A 23,312-nucleotide genomic window follows, 5' to 3' on the forward strand; every position below is an offset into this window, starting at 1 on the left:
AAATCACTTCTGTTTTACTCGATGACTTGCCTTCAATTACTACGAACTATGACTTCTCTGACAGGAAATAAGTTGTATAGCGTCTTTTATGGACACGGATGGTACTCGAAGTTAAATATTTTGTATTAAAGTGTTTGATTGAAACTGGCTCTGAGCACTATGGGGCTTAACATCGGAGGTCATCAGTCCACTGGAACTTAGAACTACTTAAACCTAACTAACCTAAGGACATCACACACATCCATGCCCGAGGTAGGATTCGAACCTGCGACCGTAGCGGTCTCGCGGTTCCAGACTGAAGCGCATAGAACCGCTAGGCCACAGCGGCCGGCTATTTGATTGAAACTAGACTAATTCTTTTGTGTTGTAGCATACACCCGGCCCCCTCCGGACGTCAAACGTATTGAACTATTATCTAGGCTTGCTGGCGACGATTATGTTCTCACATTTGTTAAAGCATGTTTTCTCGTGTGCCAGAACATTAAGATTACCACATACCTAATAGCATGCATGATCACCTTTGGCACAACAGCGGCGACGCGTTGTCGCATGGAAGCAATGATGCCTTGGTAGGTCGCTGGAGGGTGTCAGCACCACACCTGCACAAACTAGTCACCAAATTCCCGTATATTCCAAGGTGGAAGGAGATGAGCTTTGAAGCCACGTTCAATCATATCCTAGTCGTGTTCGATCTGGTTCAGATCTTGGGAGTTGGGAGGCCAGCACATCAACTGCAACTCGCCACTGTGTTCCTCGAATCACTCCAACACGCTCCTGGCGTTATGACTTGGCGCATTATCTTGCTGAAAAATGCTACTGCCGCTGGGAAACATGATCGTCATGAAGGGGTATACGCGGTCTGCAACCAGTGTACGATACTTCTTGGCCGTCACGGCGCCTTGAATGAACTCCATTGGATCCATAGTTTCCCACGTGAATGTTCCCCAGAGTGTAACGGAGCCGCCACCAGCTTGTCTCTGTCCCACAGTAGAGGTAAAAAGGAGGTGTTTCCCTGGAAGACGACGAATTCGCCCTACCCCCCCCCCCCCCCTCATCGGCAGGATGAAGATGATAAAGGGATTCATCAGACCTTGCAACACATTGCCACTGCACCAACATCCAGTGCCGATAGTCATGTGCATATTTCAGTCGTAGTTTCCGATGTCGTGGTTCTAACGTTGTTACGGCGGAGGCCCATAATTAGGAGTGTTCGGTGCACCGTGTGTTCAGACACACTTTTACTCTGTCCAGCATTAAAGTCTGATGTTAGTTCCGCCACAGTTCTCCGCCTGTACTACTCTACTAGTCTGCCCAGCCTACGACGTCCGACATCTGGAATGAGTGATGGCCGCCCAAACCACGACGCCCGGACACGTTTTCACCTCGGATTCGCCCTGTGTTGAAGACACCACAGCACTCCTCGAACACCAGACAAATCGTGCAATTTCCGAGCCTCCGGGTAATCACAATCTGCCCTTAGTCAAACTCAGATAGATCGCGCGCCTTCAACATTCTACATATGGACAGCACGCTCACTGATACTACAAGCGCATTGAGTGTGTCTGATTGGCAGTCATTCCTCGCCAGGTGACGCTGGTATCGCATGGACGGGCTTATATCGATAGCAGGTCAGTGATCATAATGTCCTGGCTGATCTATGTGTAACCGAGCTACGAATAATCTTGATTAGACTTCTGTCCTCACCTGCCTGTTTGGATGAGCGTGATTTTCCACTAACAATCTAATGTGCTTAGCCGTGTCTGAGCCTCCATATGAACTATCACTAAACGAAGCTTTTAAGTTTCAGGCGCAGCAGATTGGGCTTCTACTGTTCAGTATTCAACAAATGACGAACTTACTATCGCAACAAGCAGCACCACAGCCGATTACTGCACTCAAGTTTCGTCATTTTAACTGCAAGGAAGAAAATTGATCCGAACATCGCGCTCAAGTACAAGCATTCTTCTCCGCGTACAGTATCAATGGGACAGTGCACATTGCATTCTTTCTGTCCACTGTCAGAACCGACGTCTATCGTCTGTGTCTTAAAATGTTTCCTGAATTTCGTCCGGTAGATGTCGAGTATGGCTCGTTACGAAAATCGAGAAGCATTACAGGGCAAAGATGTCGCTGCGACGATATTAAAATTTTTTCGCGTTAAGAAGCACCGGAAAAAGTCATTTAAACAGTGGATTGCTGAACTTAAAGGGCTAACAAGACATTGCGGGCTGAAGTGTTCTTGCGGACAAAATTATGGTGATATTATGCTTAGTGATGGAATCACGCTTAACGTGACATATGGACGACTGTTCGCTGCTATCCTCAAACTGTCAGACTCGAACTTGAAAACAGTTCTGTCCTTTATAGACTATCGACGTATTATGGACTTACTCCGCCTATTTCTTGTTCGTAATGCACAGGGCACTCATTCTAAAGATAATGTTAATGTGAAAGAATACAGGACCCAGATTAAACGTAAAGGTAAAACCTTTCGGTCACATTATAAACAAGTTGTACGTGAGAATAAAATGAGTAAGTCTCGTCCACAGCGTTTTTCTACTCATTATAGAAAACATGTCCTTATCATTATGCACATTGCTTCAAGTGTGATAAGAGAGGTCATATCCAGACCGTCTGTTTACAATGGTCCCATGTCGGGCGCCAATCTACTGTATAATTACAGCATAGCTCTCAGCAAGTGCTTGTTGTCATGGTCAAATCGGTGTGAGAGAGGCAAATAAAGTCTCGCTTTTCCGCTTTGCAGAAGCCTTCTGCTGTAGTCCACAGACAGAAAAATAAACTTCTTGTCGAGTTTAAGAGTTGCTCAAAAGACAGTCAAATTTAAATTAGACACAGGTGCGCCTGTCCAAAATGTTCAAATGTGTGTGAAACCTTATGGAACTTAACTGCTAATGTCATCAGTCCCTAAGCTTAGACACTACTTAACTTAAATTACCCTGAGGACAAACACACACACCCATGCCCGAGGGAGGACTCGAACCTCCCCCGGGACCAGCCGTACAGTCCGTGACTGCAGCGCCTAAGGGCGCTCGGCTACTCCCGCGCGGCTTCGCCTGTCCCTAATCAACAAAGACACCTATCATATGATCAGTAGCCCACTGTTACGAAAGCCTACTTCTATTCTGTCCGAATATAACATGGACGAAATATCAATACGTGAAATATTCAGTTGGCCAGCAACTTTTCATTATTTTATGAGGTGTGTTTCATTCCTTCTGATCTGTTCAAGAAACATGGTAAACATTTTTGGTTTAGAGTCGTGTATTCTGTTAAACATGAACATAAAAAGCAGCCTGTTACAATTCGGTGTTTCAGTATCTTCTAATTATGTTTCTGACTTGTTCGATGAACTTTTTGAACCAGATTTAGGAAGAAATAAATATTTTAAAGTGAAAATTACTGTTAATGAAAATAAGCAGCTGCGATTTTATCATGCTAGCCCTCCTACAGGCTAAACATGCGCAGGTTTCAAAGTGGTGACATATCCTGTTTCTGCAAGCCACTGGATGTCTTCCATGACAGTAATCAAAAAGTCGTCAGGAGGTTTACATCTTTGTGCTACTTTCAAAGCCACGGTAAACCCACAAACTGTCATGGATTCTCTTTCTCTTCCACGACACGAGGAATTAATGTACAGATCGGGACACGGCAGTCTCTTTCCAGAGTATGATTTACGCGAGCCATGTTTACAGTTACCATTGGGCGAGCAGTCCAAGCAATATTTTATGATCAGTTCTCACCTGTCATACCGTTAAGTTTACTGTAAACACTGTATAGATTGCTCCTCCACTGAATCAGCTGCATCGGAAGGTTGCTCTCTTTGCGTTGTCTCAAGAATGTCAGGAAGCATTTCAGCAGTTAAAGGTCACATTTTTAAGTCGCCGTGGTCTAAATCATTTTGATCCAGCTAAGTCTGTTGTGTTAGTCGTGGATGCAACTTCTTGTGGGATTGGAGTTCTGGTCTCCCATAGAATTGGTTCACCTGATAGGGCTGCCTCTAAAATTCTCTACCAAGTGGAGTGCATTTATAGGTAACTAGAAAAAGCGGCACTCGCCATTGTCTAGGGACCTTCCAAGTTCCACCAATACTTGTGCGATCAGAATTTCTATTTGATTACACATCATCGACCTTTAACGGCTTTGTTCAACCTTTCCAAACCTGTCCCTCCATGGACAGCACAAAAATTGCAACATTGGGCTTTGTTGTGTAATTATCAGTACGATTTGTTATACAAGTGTACTGCACAACATTCAGGCTGCTTTTTTGTCCCAGTTAAAGTCAGTAGCTACACAGCGTTTGATTTGCCTGAGAAACTGGTTTACCAAATTGACATTCGAGATTTTAAAATCATTCAAAATCTTCCTCTTGAGTTTCGGTGTATAGCTGGAGAAACTGTGCTTTGGCTAGTTCTGCAATACATGCGTAGTGGATGGCCACGTAGTTTGGAAGGCATTCCCCGACAAATGGTGCATCGCTGCTTTTCACATCTTAACATGCTGTCTGCATGGTCAGATGCTCTTCTGCTACATTCAGAGAATGACACCGCACAGACTGTGATTCCTCACTCCCTCCAGCTGGAAGTTTTGTCATTCTTACACCAAGGTCACTGGGGCCCAGTTCACACAAAGCAACTTGCCCAACGTCGTTGTACTTGGCAACACCTGGGTGACCAAATTCTGCAAATGACCTCTCACTCCAATGCTTGTGCTGAGCTTCAGTCGGTTCCGCCGCGCCACTTCTTTCAGGAACCACGTCCGTCCAGAATTTTCAACAGTTTTGTGCTGATAATGGCGTACAGCGTATCACTATTGCTCCGTTTCATCCTCAGTCTGATGGTGAAGTCGAACGATTTTTTCGAATGCTCAAAAGTAACATTAAGAAACTTTCCTTCTCCCACACATGGCAGCAAACCTTAAAGATTTTTCTTTCCTCCCACCACTCCCTTCCACGTGATGCAAAGTCACCAGCAGAATTATTAAATGGTCGTCGTCACTGTACCCTTTTGCATCTTCTGTGGCTGCCCCGGAAAAAAATTCGTTCCGCCATGTCACACAGAGTTTCAATCGCAGGAGAAAGTATTCTTCAAAGCTCCTGGTAAGAAGCAGTGTTGGGAGCACGATGTCGTCACACAAATACTGGGTCGTTCTTTCCTCTGAGCTGCATTCTACACAAGAATAAGCTGTAGCGCTCTTCTGTCAACAGTTCTGCCGCAGAATGTTTGCTCACTAAACGAGTACATGACTGGGTTCAGCCACAGCATTTATCTCCCCCTCTCTGTCCATCGCGTTCACCGCCGTACACAATAGTGTCAACGGAGATCTAGGTCGCATCTCTACCAACGAAGTCACTTTACCCAGAACCGATGTCTGTGGAGACGCCTGCTTCCGCCAGCCACCACAATGTCCCTGGAATACCGCTTGGTAACCTCTCAATCACAGGTTCTACGTCACTGGATGGGGACGTGCACCCTGTGGCCTGTTTTTCGACTAATGTTCTCGGACACTTTCAAGGTGGACACCGGGGTATGGGCAGTAAGCTGCCGTTGGCCGTCGCTACAGTCCCTGTCACCTCATCTACGTCCCGCAGTCACACCTCTTCCCCCTCTCCCCCCCCCCCCCCCCCCCTCTGACCCCGCCGGCCACGGGCCAGCACTGCAAGACGATGGTGCAGAGATTTGAGAGGCAAGAATGTGGTGTCGTTCGAAGAGCTGAGACCCCATATTAAAGTCGGTAGCTCACGACAGAACTAAAAAACAGTCGCTGTCACAAATGAGAGACGTCAACGAGGGCACGCTGTCAAGAAGTTCGGTACGCCACTGCCTGAAGTCTACTAACACCAGACTGCTTACCTCAGAGCACAGTGCCGTTCGACCCATTCTTTGATTGCCCATTTCGGTATTAACATCGTCGTAGTTCATATCAAAGAGCGAGCTAGTGTCATTAGTCAGAAATGTGTACTGAAATTCATAGTTAAATGTATGGTGCTATTTGACTACCATTCAGTACAAAAATAATTACAGTAGTGACCTTACAGTATCGTTCAAAGTAATAAATGGTTATCATTACGTTGCGTGATTGTATCCAATGTACATCGTCTCTCATGAGGACATCGATGTTACCCGAAGTTCAGTATTTTGTATTAAAGTGTTTTACGGAACCTGAACTAGTATCCAATCGACCTCCTCCAGAAAGCAGATCTACTGAACTGTTGTCTAGGCTTGCTACGATATATATATATATATATATATATATATATATATATATATATATATATATATATATAAATTGACTTTGTTCTTCCCGTAGACGATCTCCCTCCGTGTAAGTGGCAACAATAACATAACTGAGTTATTCGAAAGGCAAAGACTAAGCGAATTACAAGGAAGGACAATACTTCTCTGCCTGTTATCATCCGCACAATGTCAGTTAAAGCAGCAGTCATGTCAGGTGGCTCAGAGATGATACACAGCTTCTCACAGCTATAACTGGATCGCTTCCATGCCCATCCTCTCACAAGCAGAAGTTAGAAAACTGAGCAGGAGCACACAAGGACAACAGTCGCAGCTGTCATAATCACATCTGCAGAGGCAGCAGAGTTTAAAACGAGCGGCCAGCCGCTAGTCCGGCGGTTTTTGGCGCCGCTGCGCTGGCTGAAGCTGCAGTAGTGGCGGCGGCGGCAGAGGCGGAGGCGGCCCGGATGAAGTTGTTAGCGCGCCACGGTGGCAGTTTGCAATCAAGGTGCTAGTTACAGGGCCGGCGCCCTGTTATTACGGGTCGCGCCAACAACGGGCCACAATTATCAGTGGCCTGCCAAGGAGGCGGGCTCACGTCACAGGAACTTCACTTTCCTTCGTCGCCCGTCCGCAAAGCCAGGGGCAACTGTAAAGAGTGGCTGTTTTATCTGTGTTGCCGTGTCTGCACGAACAACCAAACGTTTAGCAGCATTCTTGACGTAACCTCTTCCACAACAGGCGGGCGTAGTGAAGCACGGCAAGCCCTTCCAGCATGATGGTTGCGCCTCCCCTCTGAGCAAGATGGCGTAGTGATAAGACATCGGACTCATATTTGGAAGGACATTGCTTCAAAACTCTGTCCGAACATCTACACATAACTTTTCTCTGAGGTAATTTGTAGAACGCAACCAAGCGATGTGTATCGAAGGTGCGCCAGGTATCGATTTTGTTTAATGCGGTGACAAGTATTATGACGAAAGATGGACGATATTCATTTTGTGTAGAACCTGCCAAACAGTTTCCGTTTCAGATGATCGCTCTTTCAAATGATTTATTTTTATTAGCTTCTAAGTCATGGGAGGAGTGGGTAAGTTTTTATTGTCAACGGTAATAACACATTCAGAGGAGAAGCAAGACTTCGGTGCTATTCAATCCGGGCAATTAAGACTGTGGTATTCGGTACCTGCCTAACCGCATCCTCGAAAATCGTGACGTATTGCTGCGACTGAATCGAGAAGTAGTGATATTTACAGTCTTGCTTCTCTTCTTAATGTTCTATCCACTTACCTTCAACCACCCACCTACCTAACCTCGCGATTTAATTTTTTAAAAAATCATTTTAAACACATCATTTTAAATGGCGCTTCCTTCGCACGACATCCGTTTCGTCTTAATTGTATGTATGGAGTACTGAAGCTTATATCAAACGTAGATGGGGTCGTCTTTCAGAGTTAACTACACCACCATACTTTGTAGAAGTAATAAAAATACTTCCGAAATTATAAAAGCCGTATCTGTTTGTAAATGTATCAGATCGACACAATTGTTATTGTATTTTGATATTAACATAGATATTAGTTTCACGTCGTGTTGGGAAACTCGCTCGCTTCGACGCACATTCCGTGGCGATTCTCAAAAATGGTTCAAATGGCTCTGATTACTATGGGACTTAACTACGGAGGTCATCAGTCCCCTAGAACTTACAACTACGTAAACATAACTAACCTAAGGACATCACACACATCCATACCCGAGACAGGATTCGAACCTGCGACCGTAGCGGTAGCGCGTTTCCAGACTGTAGCGCCTAGAGCCGGCCGGTGTGACCGAGCGGTTGTACGCGTTCCTGCCTCGGGCATGGATGTGTGTGATGTCCTTAGGTTAGTTAGGTTTAAGTAGTTCTAAGTTATAGGGGACTGATGACCTCAGATGTTAAGTCCCATAGTGCTCAGAGCCATTTGAACCATTTTGTAGCGCCTAGAACCGCTCGGCCACTCCGTCCGGCGGCGATTCTCACAGTTGATATCTAGCTCCATGACAGTCGCACCTTCGATATATGTCGGTTGTAAGCATTCTTCCTAATTACCGAAATAAATAGTGATGTCGTTCCTTCGAAAGGACATAGTTGAGTTCCTTTCCCATTTCCAGCGTGTGCCCCTTCTCTGGTGACCTCGTCGACTACAGGACACTAAACGATCCTCTTCCCCCCTCTTAATCTCACATCATGTCCCAAGAATCTTGTGATAGCACAGGACGTACAGAATATCTTGGCCCTACTGCGCAGATCGCTTGGTGGCTATGGCTACAGCTAGCACATAGTAGGGCGGGTTCAGTTTAACAGCTGAAGCCCCCTCAGAATCAGAACTAATAAGCTACAGCTAGCGATGTTGAATAAAAGGTCCTCCGGACGGGCTGTTAAAGTCCTTTACTGAAAGGTCACGGTCGGTTCCGCACTCTTAAAATGCATTATCAGGTGATGCTATAAGTCCCATCGTTCATCATCAAAGCAATGAAAATAAATAACTCGCTGTATGGCTGATCCGTGAGCTACTCGTGTTCGTGCCGTTTATTGCTCGTCATCTTCTCAAAAAAAAAGGTTCAAATGGCTCCGAGCACTATAGGACTTAACATCTGAGGTCATCAGTCCCCTAGAACTTAGAACTACTTAAACCTAACTAACCTAAGGACATCACACACATCCATGCCCGAGGCAGGATTCGAACCTGCGACCGTAATAGTCGTGCGGTTCCGGACTGAAGCGCCTAGAACCGCTCGGCCACCACGGCCAGCAACTCGTCATTTTTTCTTTATGGTTCTGTCGCCTCTTTTTTTTTGTTTTTTTTTTCTTTTTTTTTTATTCGATTTGCTGGCGTCACTAATTTGCTCGTTTGCTTACCAGTGAGTGGCAGTAGCAGCGCTTATGGCTAAGTGCACTGTCGTACTATCTCTGGAGCGGCCTCTAGTATTTGCGGGTTGTCATCTGTGGGAGTTCAGTCGGGACGCAGCGCCAGTGAGGTCCGGACAGCCAGCACTTGCCGACCGCTTGCGACGCACATGCACTGTCCGACGGAAGGAGACTGGAGCGGGAACGACCGTTGGTTGGTCGTTCGGTCGGCCGTCTCATCGGGCGACGTGCATCTGGTCTTTTGACCATATCTGGGCCTCTTCAGTTGGTCATCTTGCCGGGCGTGGGTCGGTTCCCTCCCTGTGCAGAGATGTCGGGTGGCTAATGGGCAAGTGTTACCTCTGCACGGTTGGGTCCGAGCCAGTGTGCACGGAGCGCCGTGTCTCCGAGTTCCGAACGGACATAGAGTTGAGTCGGGATGGAGTTGCAGTGAGGTCCGGACAGCCAAGACTCGCCCAACTGTTGCTGACACACATGACTCGAGTGGGGACGACCTTGGTTGTTCGTTCGGTCGGTCGTCTAATCGGTCGACATATATCTGGTCGTCGACCACTTCGGTTGTTGATTGTGTTTGGGAGGAGATCAGACAGTGAGGTCATCGGTCTCATCGGTTTAGGGAAGGAAGGGGAAGGAAGTCGGCCGTGCCCTTTCAAAGGAACCATCCCGGCATTTTCCTGGAGTGATTTAGGGAAATCACGGAAAACCTAAATCAGGATGGCCAGACGCGGGATTGAACCGTCGTCGACCACTTCGGGTTGTCTGCGTGTGTCGACTTCTCATTCGTCCTTGTTGTCCCACAGTGATTGCTTTTACGATTGTTCGAGTTCTTGTGGAAGTGTTTTCGTGGAACTGTGTCTAGCTTGTGTAATTTCGACTGAGAAGTTGTATTAATGCTGTCTACGTACTGAAGTAGGCAGTAGGTCGGTTGGGACTGTGTAGCGAGTAAACCTCCGCGGCGAGGTCATTAAGGTAGTGTTCCGCAGTGTGTTTTTCGTTGCCGTGTTGATGCTGTCCGTACCGAGTGTAGTTCTACTGCCTTTGGTGTTGTTCGTATTTTTGAGTAGTTATTGTGCATTGGCTGTTTTTAGACGCTAATTTTGAAGACTTAGAGTTGCTGGTGTCTTCGTTCTCGGCTGATATTTTCCGTTGTCGTGCCGTTGGTCGGCGGAAGGGAATTGATTAGGTTGTTGGTCGGTCCTTCAGCTGTCCCTGGGTCTATTGCAAATCCGTGTTATCCAGGCTTTAAGCCCTTAGTTATTCTATGTTCAGTATGTGGCCTTCGGCCGACCTTTTATGTAAAATATTTTTAAGATAAGGCCTTCAGCAGTCTTAGATTAAAATTTGAAAATTCACTTGTTTTTAAACCTTTTTAAATTTTCTTCTCCATTGGAAATTCTTGTTATCCAGGCCTTAAGCCTCAGTTCTTCTATGTCTAGTGTGTGGCCTTCAGCCGAGTATTTACGTAAAATTATTTTTTTAAGTAAGGCTTTCAGCCACGTGTATTCCTTAAAGCAATTTTAATAACTTGTATGGGCTTTCAGCCATATTGTTTTTGAATTCTTTTAAGGGCATGTGTGATTAAGTGTTTTTAGTAAAATAAAGTTTGTGTGTTTTGTGCAACTAACAGTAACTGATCTTGGCCCCTTTCCACAACCATAACCTGATCCGCTCTGTCCTGCGAAATCAGACGTCAATGGCGGTTGTGCAGTTTAAAATGAATGGACCCGAAAAGCAATCTTATCCGTAGGCTGCTCGTGGAGGTAACCTGACATCAAATTTTGATACCAGATCACCCCCCTTTGATATTAGGCTATCTCCATGGGCAGTACCGAGCGAGGTGGCGTAGTGGCTAGCACACTGGAATCGCATTCGGGAGGACGACGGTTCAATCCCGTCTCCGGCCATTCTGATTTAGGTTTCCCGTGATTTCCCTAAATCCTTTCAGGCAAATACCGGGATGGTTCCTTTGAAAGGGCACGGCCGATTTCCTTCCCCGTCCTTCCCTAACACGAGCTTGCGCTCCGTCTCTAATGACCTCGTTGTCGACGGGACATTAAACACTAATCTCCTCTTCCTCCTCCATGGGCAGTATGCTTGCACCATCGCTTTACAGCGAGTTACTTATTTTTTTTGTTTTGACTATAAACGAAGGGAATTGGTTACAACTGTTTTCCTTGCATACTACACTGATTTAAAAGGTATATCACCTGATGCGTTTTAAGACTGAGGAACTGGCTGTGACCTTACAATAAAGGACTTTAACAGCCTGAGCGACAGACTGTTCATTCAACAGTCGGCTGTGGTAACCCATATTTTAAAGTTACGTGTTTCAGCTAGCGATTCTGCAAGAGTTTGTATCAGTAGGCTTATAAAATGGCTCTAAACACTATGGGACTTAACATCTGAGGTCATCAGTCCCCTAGACTTAGAACTACTTAAACCTAACTAATCTAAGGACATCACACATATCCATGCCCGAGGCAATATTCGAACCTGCGACCGTAGCAGTAACGCGGTTCCGGACTGAAAGCGCTCGGAACCGCTCGGCCACAGCGACCGGCAGTAGGTTTACAATTCTGACTACAGGACCGAATAAGAAAATCAGCGCATAAACAAGTGAGACGGTCGTACAGTTCAGCAGTTGGCAGCAGACAACGGTGCCCTCGTCTTGGTAACAAAAGAGTGGATTGCCCAGCCTGGAAACGAGTGAGAGTTTCTGCACATGTTTCAAGTTATTTTACGTACAATCCTCCGAGTACCACTTTCCCTTTACGAGAGTGTGGAACTAGAAACCTTCTGCAAAGAGAAATGGGATTCAACTTGAAGAGAACATTTCAGTCTTTATACACGGTCCAGTGTCGTCTGTTGTTAGCTCCACAATCAGTGGTCCCATCACAGGACACCCGAAAGTGGTATACACATTGTCGAATGCCTGGCATAAACACCAGCCAGTTTGAGCCTGAGATAACTTGCTTGTTGCTAAGACGCAGCTCTCCAGGCATATCTGAGCTCCCAAGGAAGTTATCTGGCAGATATCGTTAGATTTCATCATCGGCGGAGGCCCAGTATCTGCTGGAACAGTCTTCTTCGGAACAGTCTTGAAAGCCTTTGTTTGGAATTTTATGGCACATTCGAAAGTAGTGAGACCGAGTTACCTGACCTGCTTTCAAAGGTTCTGTTCTGAAAAACAGGGCCGAAATGGCATCTGTGTCGCATCATGTAGTAAACTTCATCAAGAGACTACACTCTGATAACAATGAAAATGGCAAACAAAGCTAATGGCATCCATCGCACTTCCTTTAGTTAGCTCTCGATTACGCTCCTGTTAGAAGCATTAAGTACTCCTTACAATACAGGCAGCACAATTCGTATTTGCGGGTATATCTTGACAGTCCTATCTCATACAATAATTTCCCACATTTAGCCTTTCCGTTTTCTGATTTCTTGACTTCCACATTATTGTAATAAGTACAAGATCATAACAGAATAATCAGAATTTTTAGGACTGTTGAATAAATGTCGAAACTTCCAGTTCGGACTCAGTTGCCACTGAGCTGCAAATATAGCTAAATTTCATTATCTGTTGTGAAGCCATAGTGAAGCTGTACCACGATGTCGTTACGGAGCTTATGAGACACGAGCTGTGCAAATGTGTGCTTTAGTTCAGAGAATTAAGCATTCATGTCACTCTGTAAAACATAACATTGCATTTCTTTTACGTGCGGTGCATAGAGATAATACCATACCGTTGATCCGAAAGATAAGAATTGTGGAACAAGTAGAGGTAGATTTAATTCATAATATTAATGTAACGTAGGAGACTAAAACCAACAAAACAAGATAAATTCGCAGAAATGTAGACTCATGCCATACTCAGCGTTATCTCATATGAACTATGGAGATTGTTCAACAGAACAGGACTTAAAATTGTATTCCGAATGGATAACATACTACAGCAAAGGCTGAAACATAAGTTTAGCACGAGCTAAAACTGGATGAGAAATACGGCAGTACTTGAAGTAAAATGTCAAGATTTGAGATAAAGCGTATGGTTCAGCTAGGAAGGAACTTTAAAATAAGATTTAATGATCGCAGTAATAAAGATAATGCTTCGTCAGCGGTAGAAAAACACTTTAAGAATGAGCAGTATTCGTTCGAATGCATTCATAGACCGTTTGAGTATACTACAGTTAGAAGAAAAAGCATGCATGCTAATGAAGTCAGAGGAAACAGAAATATGCTCTCCTTTCAGAGAAGAAGTCAATATGTCAAAAGAAATGACAGACGTATGCAGTGGGCATTTCTGGACTCACTTTACGGATATTCTTGGCAAAATAAGCCATCGTACCTATGTCCTTTAATAGTAAAAAATGTTTTTATGTCCATAGTCTGCAGTTTAAATGCACTTAGTGAGCACAGTTTTGGGGATCGCGGGTTTAGAGTTAATCATAACGATTCAATTAGTTACCAACTTTAACATACACTGCTGGAAAAAAATTAGTACAAACTGACGAAATAAATCTCGGGTGAACAGCCTGGTATGAGTGTGCATAGGACACAATATTTGGGCAATTGACCACGTTGCCATCATCAGGTGCGCTGATGTACTGACCGGCGGTGGGCCGGCGCCATGTATATATAGGACAATCCCTCTCCCGCTCCTCCCTCAGGCGCTTCCTAAGAGTCGGTGCGGTCCGCGCCCCGCGCGGTCCAGGTACAGCGTCCGTTCTCCCGCCGTCTGGGCGCTGCGTCCTAGGACTCCTCCTTCAGGAGGGTCTGCCGGCACCGCTCTCGTAGTTCTTCCCTCCTCCCCCGAAGTCGGTATACTCTGGGAAATATCCTTTTCCTTCTTAACGTACAACGTGGTCGATTGCCGAAATATTGTGTCCTATGCACATTCATACCAGCTGTTCACCCGAGATTTATTTCGTCATAAAATACGCCTGGAGAAATCGAAGAATCACATTAGCACGAATTTTTAGAGGTTTCCAATTCACTCAAGATTTGTTGATGTAACAGTATATATGTGATACATGAAATGATTACTTTTAGAGATCAATAGCACTAGCGGTTCTGAGGTTCGATGTATCGACCCATTTTAAAATAACCATATTACTACGTGGGGCAACCTCTGGGGGCGACAATGCAGTCGCTGACTCTGGCATCCAGGCGAGCATACGGATGGCGAGTGCCGTCATGGGATACTTTATATCACGCCTGGTTAATAAGTCGCGCAAGTCACTTCTCGCCCCATCACATCCCACACTTGCTCGATTGGAGGCAAGTCTGGAGATCGTGCTGACCAAGGAACTTGCTGCACGTCTTGCAGAGTATGGTGAGTTCTACGGACAGTGTGTGGGCGAACAGTATCCTTTTTGAGCAACACATCACCTTCCTGTTGCAAGAACGGCAAAAGAAAGGCTCCAACGACACTCTGCACGAACCGAACTCTGGTTTGCGTCCCCTCCAGGAACACCAAAGGTGAAAGAGAGTTGTAAATTATCGCACCACACACCATAAGGTCGAGGTAGGGGCAGTGTGTCTTGGACGAATGCATTCTACGAGGCAGCGCTCACCAGGTCTACGTCGTACGCGCTGACGACCATCACTCGCTTGCAGGCACAATCTCTCAAGACCACGGCCCGCCATTCCATCTCCCAAGTGATCCTCTGACAGCACCAGTACAGCGGTGCGCGTCGATCCTGTGGAGTGAATGGAAGACGGGCTAGAGGTGTGCGTGCGCGTAGTCCCATATCTGGTTCGCAACAGTTCGTGTTGACACGTCTGGGTTCACAAACCCTCTTAGCCGCGATGTGGTAGCTGTACGATCTGCTACTGCTGCCCTTACAATGGGACGGTCCTCGTGGGTGCCTCTGCTACGTGGACGTCCAGAATCTCGTCTAATGGTGTCAGAACGTTCACGCGACCACTGATACCAGCATCGTTGCACAACTGACGCAGCACGTCGAACTTGTGTGGGAATTCTCCGAAATGGCCATTCTCCCACTCGGAAGGCCACAGTTTGCCCCCTTTGAAATTCGCTCAGATGTCTGTAGGAAGCACGAGTGCTTCTCCGAGGCTTGGTTGCCTGCTTGCTTCACACGTTTGTACTACGTTGAGCGTTCTGGCTGTGAGCATTCCGTATTAAAAGACAGACACAGGTGGCGCTCTAGTAACTAAGCCACTACGCTATCTGTTGACAGACGACGCTGGAACCGTTATCAGTACATTTACTATCCTGTAGGTGACATATGCCGTCATCACATCAAAATCGACATCGTGTTTCTATGTGTACTTTTCCCGGCAGCGTATATTTGATGATATACCAGTGAATGATATAATGTTCTTCCTAATCTCGATAGATGGGAAGAAAGTTTAGTAATACTGTTAAGTGATAGCAGTAGTTCGGATCGTTGTATTATCTCACATGTAACAAGTATTGTATACATCCGACAGCGTATTTTAGCAGCTTCCAAATTTTTGAGTACACCTAAGAGCGCAATACTGTAAAGGTACATTCACTAACTGATCAAAAGTGTACGAACACCCCTGTGTAATGGGGAATTCTTCACTAGATGTCACCAGAAGGGATCCCGTCAGAATAAAATGAGGCGTCTGGAATTGTGTTCTCAGTAGAGAAGCAATAACAGCAGAGTGGGTCGCCAACGAGAGGTCAGTTACTTCGAACATGGCCTGGTTTCTGGATGTCACCTGAGTAACACATTCATCAGGAAATTTCAACCTGCAAAAACCGACCAAAGTCGAGTATTGGTGATGTCATTCTGAAATGGAAGCGCGAAGGAACAACCGCTGTCAAACCAAGACCAGGCAGACGTAAGAGGGAACGTCGAGCATTGTGAAGGGTTGTTGTAATAAATCATGATTCATAGAACAAATCACTCTTGGGCTCCAAAGTCCAATCGGCTCAATTACTGGGTGTAGCATCGGGAGGTAAAAAAAAAAAAAATGTGGTACAGTGGCCAAGCAGCTCCTCATATGCCACACAGTTCTTTAGTCAGAGCTAGGCGACACTTAAGCAGGTGTAAAGAGCGACACCATTGGATAGTGTATGAGTGGAAACAAGTGATTTGGAATGATGAATCACGCTATGACCCGTGCCAATACGATGGAAGCGCTGGTAAATTACTGGGGAACTTTACCTGACACCGTGTTCAGTGCTAACAGTGAAGTACAGAGGAGCTGGTGTTAAGGTTTGGGAGTGTTTTACGTAGTTAGGGGGTGGTTCCTATATTGCTCTTAAGAAAACGCTAAATGTTGAATAATCTGAACATATTTTCTAGCATTGTGCACTATATGCATAATCGGAGACTATGATTGTTTATTTCACCATTACAATGAGCCGGTCGCAGTGGCCGTGCGGTTCTAGGCGCTACAGTCTGGAGTCGAGCGACCCCTACGATCGCAGATTCGAATCCTACCTCGGGCATGGATGTGTGTGATGTCCTTAGGTTAGTTAGGTTTAATTATTTCTAAGTTATAGGCGACTGATGACCTCAGAAGTTAAGTCGCATAGTGCTCAGAGCCATTTGAACCACTTGAACCATTACAATGACCCTGTCATGAAGCATAATCTGTGGGGCATTTGTAAGTGGACAATAACATTCCTAAAATGGACTGGCATGGCCAGAGTCCCGAACTGAGGCCAATGGAACAGCTTTGGGAAGCGTCAGAACGTAGCCTTCGGTCCAGACCTCAGTGTCAAATTTCACTGCCCGCTCTGGTTTCGGCTCCTGAAAAAGAATCTGCTGCCATTCCTCCACAAACATACAAAGTGTCCCAAGCAGAGTTCAAGCCGTCATAAAGGCGAAGCATGGACACACCCCATACATTAAATATCATTAACAGGTGTCCGGATACTTTTGGTCAGGTAGTATATTGTACATGAACGACATTGAAAATTATCCAAAAAGTATATGTTAATATGTAAAATAACGCATGTTTTTTTTGTTTGTAGAACTTGACAATCGGATCATGTCTTCTAGAAACATGTTTTGCTTTTCAAATTACATTGACTGACAAAACAAGTGAAGCGTTCAGAAGGGAAGGAGGAAACGAAATGAAAGTTGCGCGAGATTTGGCACGTAGGAAATCCGCAGCAGAGTTACATGATGATTAATTTAGAGATCTGGAGCTCATACTGGCCATAGGAGTACCTGAGCATCACGCATACACGTGCCGTCTCTGGACTGGTATTGTCCTGTTGGAAAATGGCACCCCAATACTGCCACGTGAGAAATAGCGTGTGAGGATGCAAGATGTCTGTGACATATCTACTGCCATCAGGGTTCCCTCAAATACTATCACCCGTGACCTGAAATCATACCCGAGGATTCCCCTCATCCTGACGCCAGGAGTAACAGCGCTGTGCCCCTAAAAATATCGGAAGTATGGCACCTCATGTAGCTTCTATACTCACCGAAGAGGTCATTCGCGGTAGCATACAAACGTGAGTCATCACTGAACACAATGCGATACCATTCATCAGCAGTCCATGCTTCCCGGTCACAATGCCACACCAAATACAGCAGACTGTTGTGATAACGGCAGCCTGTTGCTAGTCTCTGACCAGTGGCGCAGAATGGCACAGAATTTGCAGGGAGTACATTTCTTGTTCTCGAGTAGCAGGTGCAGAGTGAAAGGATGTGCTTGGAGCGCAATACGGCCAACCTTCCTTATGGTGATCAGACGTTGTCGACCAGAATGTAGAGGACGATTATACCTGTCCTCACTTTCCCATGCAACCCAGCGTCGGGGCACTGTCAGAACCAAATTCCCCACAAATGTTGAAACTGTACGATTCGACCAGCCGGCCAAATGGATACCCACAATGAGAACCCTTTGAAACTCTTATCAGGTGCTGATAATGCTATCCCTTATGAGTACACGGCGCCTCCGTCTCATTCACAGTGATCAGTCGGCATCTGACACTGTTCGCTTTCCTTTCCTGGCGTAGTAACAAGAATAATTCAGTCTGGTGAGCGTTGTACCTGTCACAATGCATTCCAGCTCTCATAATTGACATATCTGCCGATGGCGTGTACGTGCACGAAATTACATTGACATCCGACAACGTTTTCTGGATGCTTTAATTTTTTTGTTATGCTGCATATAAAGTGACCAAGTGACTGTCTAAATGACACAACCCAGTAAGTTATCAAATTGAACATGTGATTTCCTGTAAGATTAAAATCCTTTGTTTCATTTTTAATGCCTCACTTCTGAATCAGTTCTTTCAGTAAATATGCTGGAAACATTTTCGTCGAGTAATGTACGTTGATACACTCTGTTCTCCTGTGAAATAACTAATTCTTTCACACTCCAGATTTTAATGACTTCTCTGTTGACTACTTGGAAGACAACTCCCTGCAGGAGATTGTAAGCACCATAATCACCGCACAGTGGAGAGAACGCTGCTTAAAGAGTCATCTGTTTTCCCAGTTTGTTTCCTTTGTAGTTACAGATAATCGAGAAAGTTGCTGACTTCGAACAGGAACAACAACAGCGTGTTCCTTTTGTATGGAGACAGCTGCAACAGACGTACGAGTATTTCATTGCCGCAATTTTTTTAAGAGTCATGGTCTACTGTCGGACAGATATTTACACTGGTGTGCAAAACTTAAGGACGAAAGTAATTTTCGCATGATGTGTCACTGCCAAGTAACATTGCTCTATGAAATTTGGATCATTCATAGAAATAACTGCTACAGTGTACTACAGTAAGTAACCGAAATGAATACGAATGAGACGAACATAAATTACTTTTGCAATCAAAGACAAAAATTGCTCTTAAAACATGGCGATTTACAACGGTCCCCTGGATATTACAAAAAAGCGGGACATGGTTCTTAATAGGGTGTGTTATCACCAAGGATAGCAGAGCATGCTCTGCATAGTGCTCCCATCCTAGCCGCAATGTTGGAAAGAATTTATTATGGTAGGGCGTTCCATTCTTCCACCAGCACGGTTGATAACAGCTGTACGGACGTTAGTAAATGTGGACTTGCTGCAGTACACCTCTTCACTGTATCCCACACGTTCCCGATGCGATTTCAGTCTGATGAACACGCAGCCAGTCTATTCGCCGAATATCTCTCGTTCCAAAAGCTCCACAATCTGCGCTGTTCAATGCGGCCATGTGTTTTCATCCTTAAAAAAGGAGTCAGAGCAGAATGCACCTCTGAGCAGACGCACTTGGGGAAAGAGTACATTGTCAGAATAACAATGACAGTTCAGTGTACCGTGCTCAAAGATCTGGAGTTCAGTACGTCCATGCAACAATATTACCAACCCCAAAGCAATAACACCTGGACCACCAAAATGACAACGTTCGACAATGGTTCAAATGGCTCTGAGCTCTATGGGACTTAACATCTGAGGTCATCAGTCCCCTAGAACTTAGAACTACTTAAACCGAACTAACCTAAGGACATCACACACATCCATGCCCGAGGCAGGATTCGAACGTGCGACTGTAGCAGTCACGCGGTTCCGGGATGAAGCGCTTAGAACCGCTCGGCCACCGCGGCCGCCACGTTCGACAATGCAGTAGTCGTCCACAACTAGCTGTAGCTCAGCGTGGCTGGCCACCTCCTCTCCTTCGGACAGCAGCGCCTGTGGTTTGGAACGCTCCCAACGAAAGGGAAACAACGCTGTGAGCAATACCGAACCCTCATTGGCCACTCTTCGACTTCTTCAATTTCCCGATGAGTCTTCCCTGTGTGAAGTCATCCAAAACTTGTCTCCGGGCCATATTGTAATGAAGAACAGTGCAACGTACCCCGCTCTCTCGTTGACACACACTGTCTTCTCCCGTTCCTTGAACTGCCTCATGTTGTGAGCCAGCCCCATTTGGCGCTATAGTCATTCTGACCTAGCGCCATGCAGCGTCATTTTCTGTGCATGGCTGGGAGACCTACGGCAACAGGCTCCCGCACATTTATTAATTTCCACCTAGTTGTTAATATGTAGTGTTACTATATCTTAAGTTTGGCAGAGAAACGTAATACCGTATCGCATTCGCCTTCCGACTCGTGTTACTGTTCTTCAAAAATGTTTCGTATTTGTTATAAGTAGATTGTCAAAAGAGCCAACAGCCTTGCAGCAGTGATACACCGGTTCCCGTCAGATCACCGTAGTTAAGCGATGTCGGGCTGGGCTAGCACTTGGATGGGTGACCATCCGGTCTGTCGAGCGGTTGGCAAGCGGGGTGCACTCAGCCCTTGTGAGGCAGAACGAGCAGCAACTTGATTGAGAAGTAGTGGCTCCGGTCTCGTAAATTGACGTACGGCCGGGAGAGTGGTGTGCTGACTACGTACCCCTCCATATCCCCATCCAGTGACGCGTCTGGGCTGAGGATGACACGGCAGCCGGTAGGTGCCGGCGGGCCTACCAATGCCTGTTCCGACGGAGTTTAGTTTAGTTTAGCGTATCAAAAGTTCTAGGTCATTGCTTTTCATTGACACAGTAAATCGCAAAAACAGCAGTAATTTTGAAAACCTGAAGGTAATTATTCGCAAAATATGAGTTTCTATAGCTGCAGTCGTGTAAAATATAAGTACCACAGGTAAATCAATGGCATTGCCCTCCGTTCGTGAGGTCTGACATGGAAAACATCTGCATGTTTGATGGGTAGTAGCTTTCTCCACAACAATTGGTGTAATTATTTCGAGGCAATATTTACAACACCAAAGGGAGATCACTGTCAGCTTGAAGAGTATTCAAACGCAAACAGAAGTGAAGAATTACTTATAAACTGCGCATTGCGGTGGTAACGAGTTCTAATCACAGGCGTGAAAGTCACAGGTTTCAACCAAGAACTTGTAATGGGCGACGATGTACAATACTTACATGTATGTCCTTGAAGTAGCAGGACGTAGCCTTAACCCATTATGTCCGCTGTTGCTGCAGCCAATGGAAGGACTATACAGCCGAGTTATTTGTGCTTCTTGAATCTAGTATCTATTCGAAGGCATCAGCTCTTCCTGTCTTGCTCTCTCGTCATCACAGAAAGGAAAGTACATAGATACTTGCCAATAAGTAAACTCGTTTGGAGGACAATAGAGGAACATTTTCTTGGCAGATAAATTATAGTTTATCCTACGAACTGATGGCAAAATATATTTTGATTTGGTGAGCAGACGTAGACTTTTCTCATCCACCAACATCACAGAAAAAGTTGTGTTCATACGAGTTATTGTGTGGTGGTATGTGTTTAGAGCTTAAAGAAATACCGGAAGTATCAATGATGTCATTCATACGGATTTGCGTAATTGTAGTTCTTCCTGGAAAGGCGTGAAGGTCCTGCATTCACCCATAATCCTCATACCTTTCCACGTGGAATTTCGAATGTGCCGGTCAACGTATACAGCCGACATTCTGGGCGCTTATACGAGTACCTATCCTCCTCAGGGTGCAATACGCAGTCGACGACAAGGTTACTGGAGCTGAAAGTTCGGTACAGAAAAGAATCGGGCACGAAATAGTCTATCTTTTTCAGAGGAAGCATCCCAGAATTCGCCAGAAGTTTGGGAAAATCTAAATCTGTGAGGCCGTAAGGGGAACTTCAGGTGCGTTTCTACCGAATGCTTGTCCGTAGCCACTGCGCCACCTCATGTGGTACCGCAGTACTCTCAGCGTCTGCTGAGTGCAAAGCCTGATGAACATCAGAAAAGAATTCTGACTTTGCCGTTGTTTCGTTGACATTTTGAGAAGGGAGTACCTTTAGCATGAAGAAATTGAGTCGACACACCTATGAGCTATTCTAATTGAAGTTTCCTTTGTTTTCCCTCGTTTCCCCCTTGCTTTTCCAACGTTAAGCTGGAAAACGCTAATAAATCTTCAGAAACGTCCCAAGCTATTTCCTCACCATCTCTTGCCTTTATAATTAGCTGAAATGATCTCTGTCGAGCAGTAGTCACGAATAGAATCAGCATTTGCAAGTATCTTGATTCCAACGTACTTAATGTTATAACAGGATAGTTGTTGAGTTATGGAAATGTACTCGTAATACGTTAGTAATATATATTTACCCTCGTGTTTTTTCACCTGCAAAGGATTCATAGGAACAATTTTTCTCAAATTTACTCGAGTTTATTGTCGTTGTAACAAAGGACGACACTTACCACTATATGAATACTATTCTTCTACTTTCTACAGGAATTCCTTTGTCTGATGACAAATTCAGTGTGCTCTAATAGGTTCTAGAAGCGGTACTCGGTTTTCCGAGGCAAGTGCAACGCTGATGCACTGCCTCATTAGGTACAAGGAAGCAGAATCGGCCTATGCAGATTTTTTTTTTTAAATATGGGACTTAACTTCTGAGGTCATCAGTCCCCTAGAACTTAGAACTACTTAAACCTAACTAACCAAAGGACAGCACACACATCCATGCCCGAGGCAGGAATCGAACCTGCGTCCGTAGCGGTCGCGCAGTTCCAGACTGTAGCGCCTAGAACCGCTCGGCCACTCCGGCCGGCTATGCTGAATTAAATTTATATATGAACATTCAGAATTTAACGCACGTCAACATCGAAGTCAGCTGAAACAGCAGTCGCTTCGTCGGAGAATGATGAATGAAATCTATTGCATGAGCGTATGCCACCGCGAGCGGAGTCCGTTTCAGTAACAGTTTTATGTATGTGTGACCGCTCACAGTGTACGGCAGGCAGCCTTTAACGGTGAGATGCATTACGGAGAAGTATTGTGGCACGTCCACATGTACTGACGACCATCCTGCAATTGTCTACCGTACTGGCGGAGGCCTGGAACACCTTCCCACAAGAACTCCTTATCAGTCGTGTGACCAGGAAGGGAGCACGTACATTGCCGTCCGCGATGACGACGCACACTTTAAAGAACCATGTTCCACCTTTTGTAAAATCAGTGGGAACGTCATAATTCGCTGTGACTAAAGTATAATTAGTTCTTGGAATAAAAGTGTCATTTCTCTTAGTCTCATTGCATATTTCTTTCGCCGGCCGGGTCGCAGGTTCGAGTCCTGCCTCGGGCATGGATGTGTATGATGTCCTTAGGTTAGTTAGGTTTACGTAGTTCTAGGGGACTGATCCTTAGAAGTTAAGTCCCATAGTGCTCAGAGCCATATTTCTTTCAGTTATTTATTGTATTGTACTATA

This window comes from Schistocerca americana, chromosome 1, assembly GCF_021461395.2.
Source record: "Schistocerca americana isolate TAMUIC-IGC-003095 chromosome 1, iqSchAmer2.1, whole genome shotgun sequence".
Classification (NCBI taxonomy): Eukaryota; Metazoa; Arthropoda; class Insecta; order Orthoptera; family Acrididae; genus Schistocerca; species Schistocerca americana.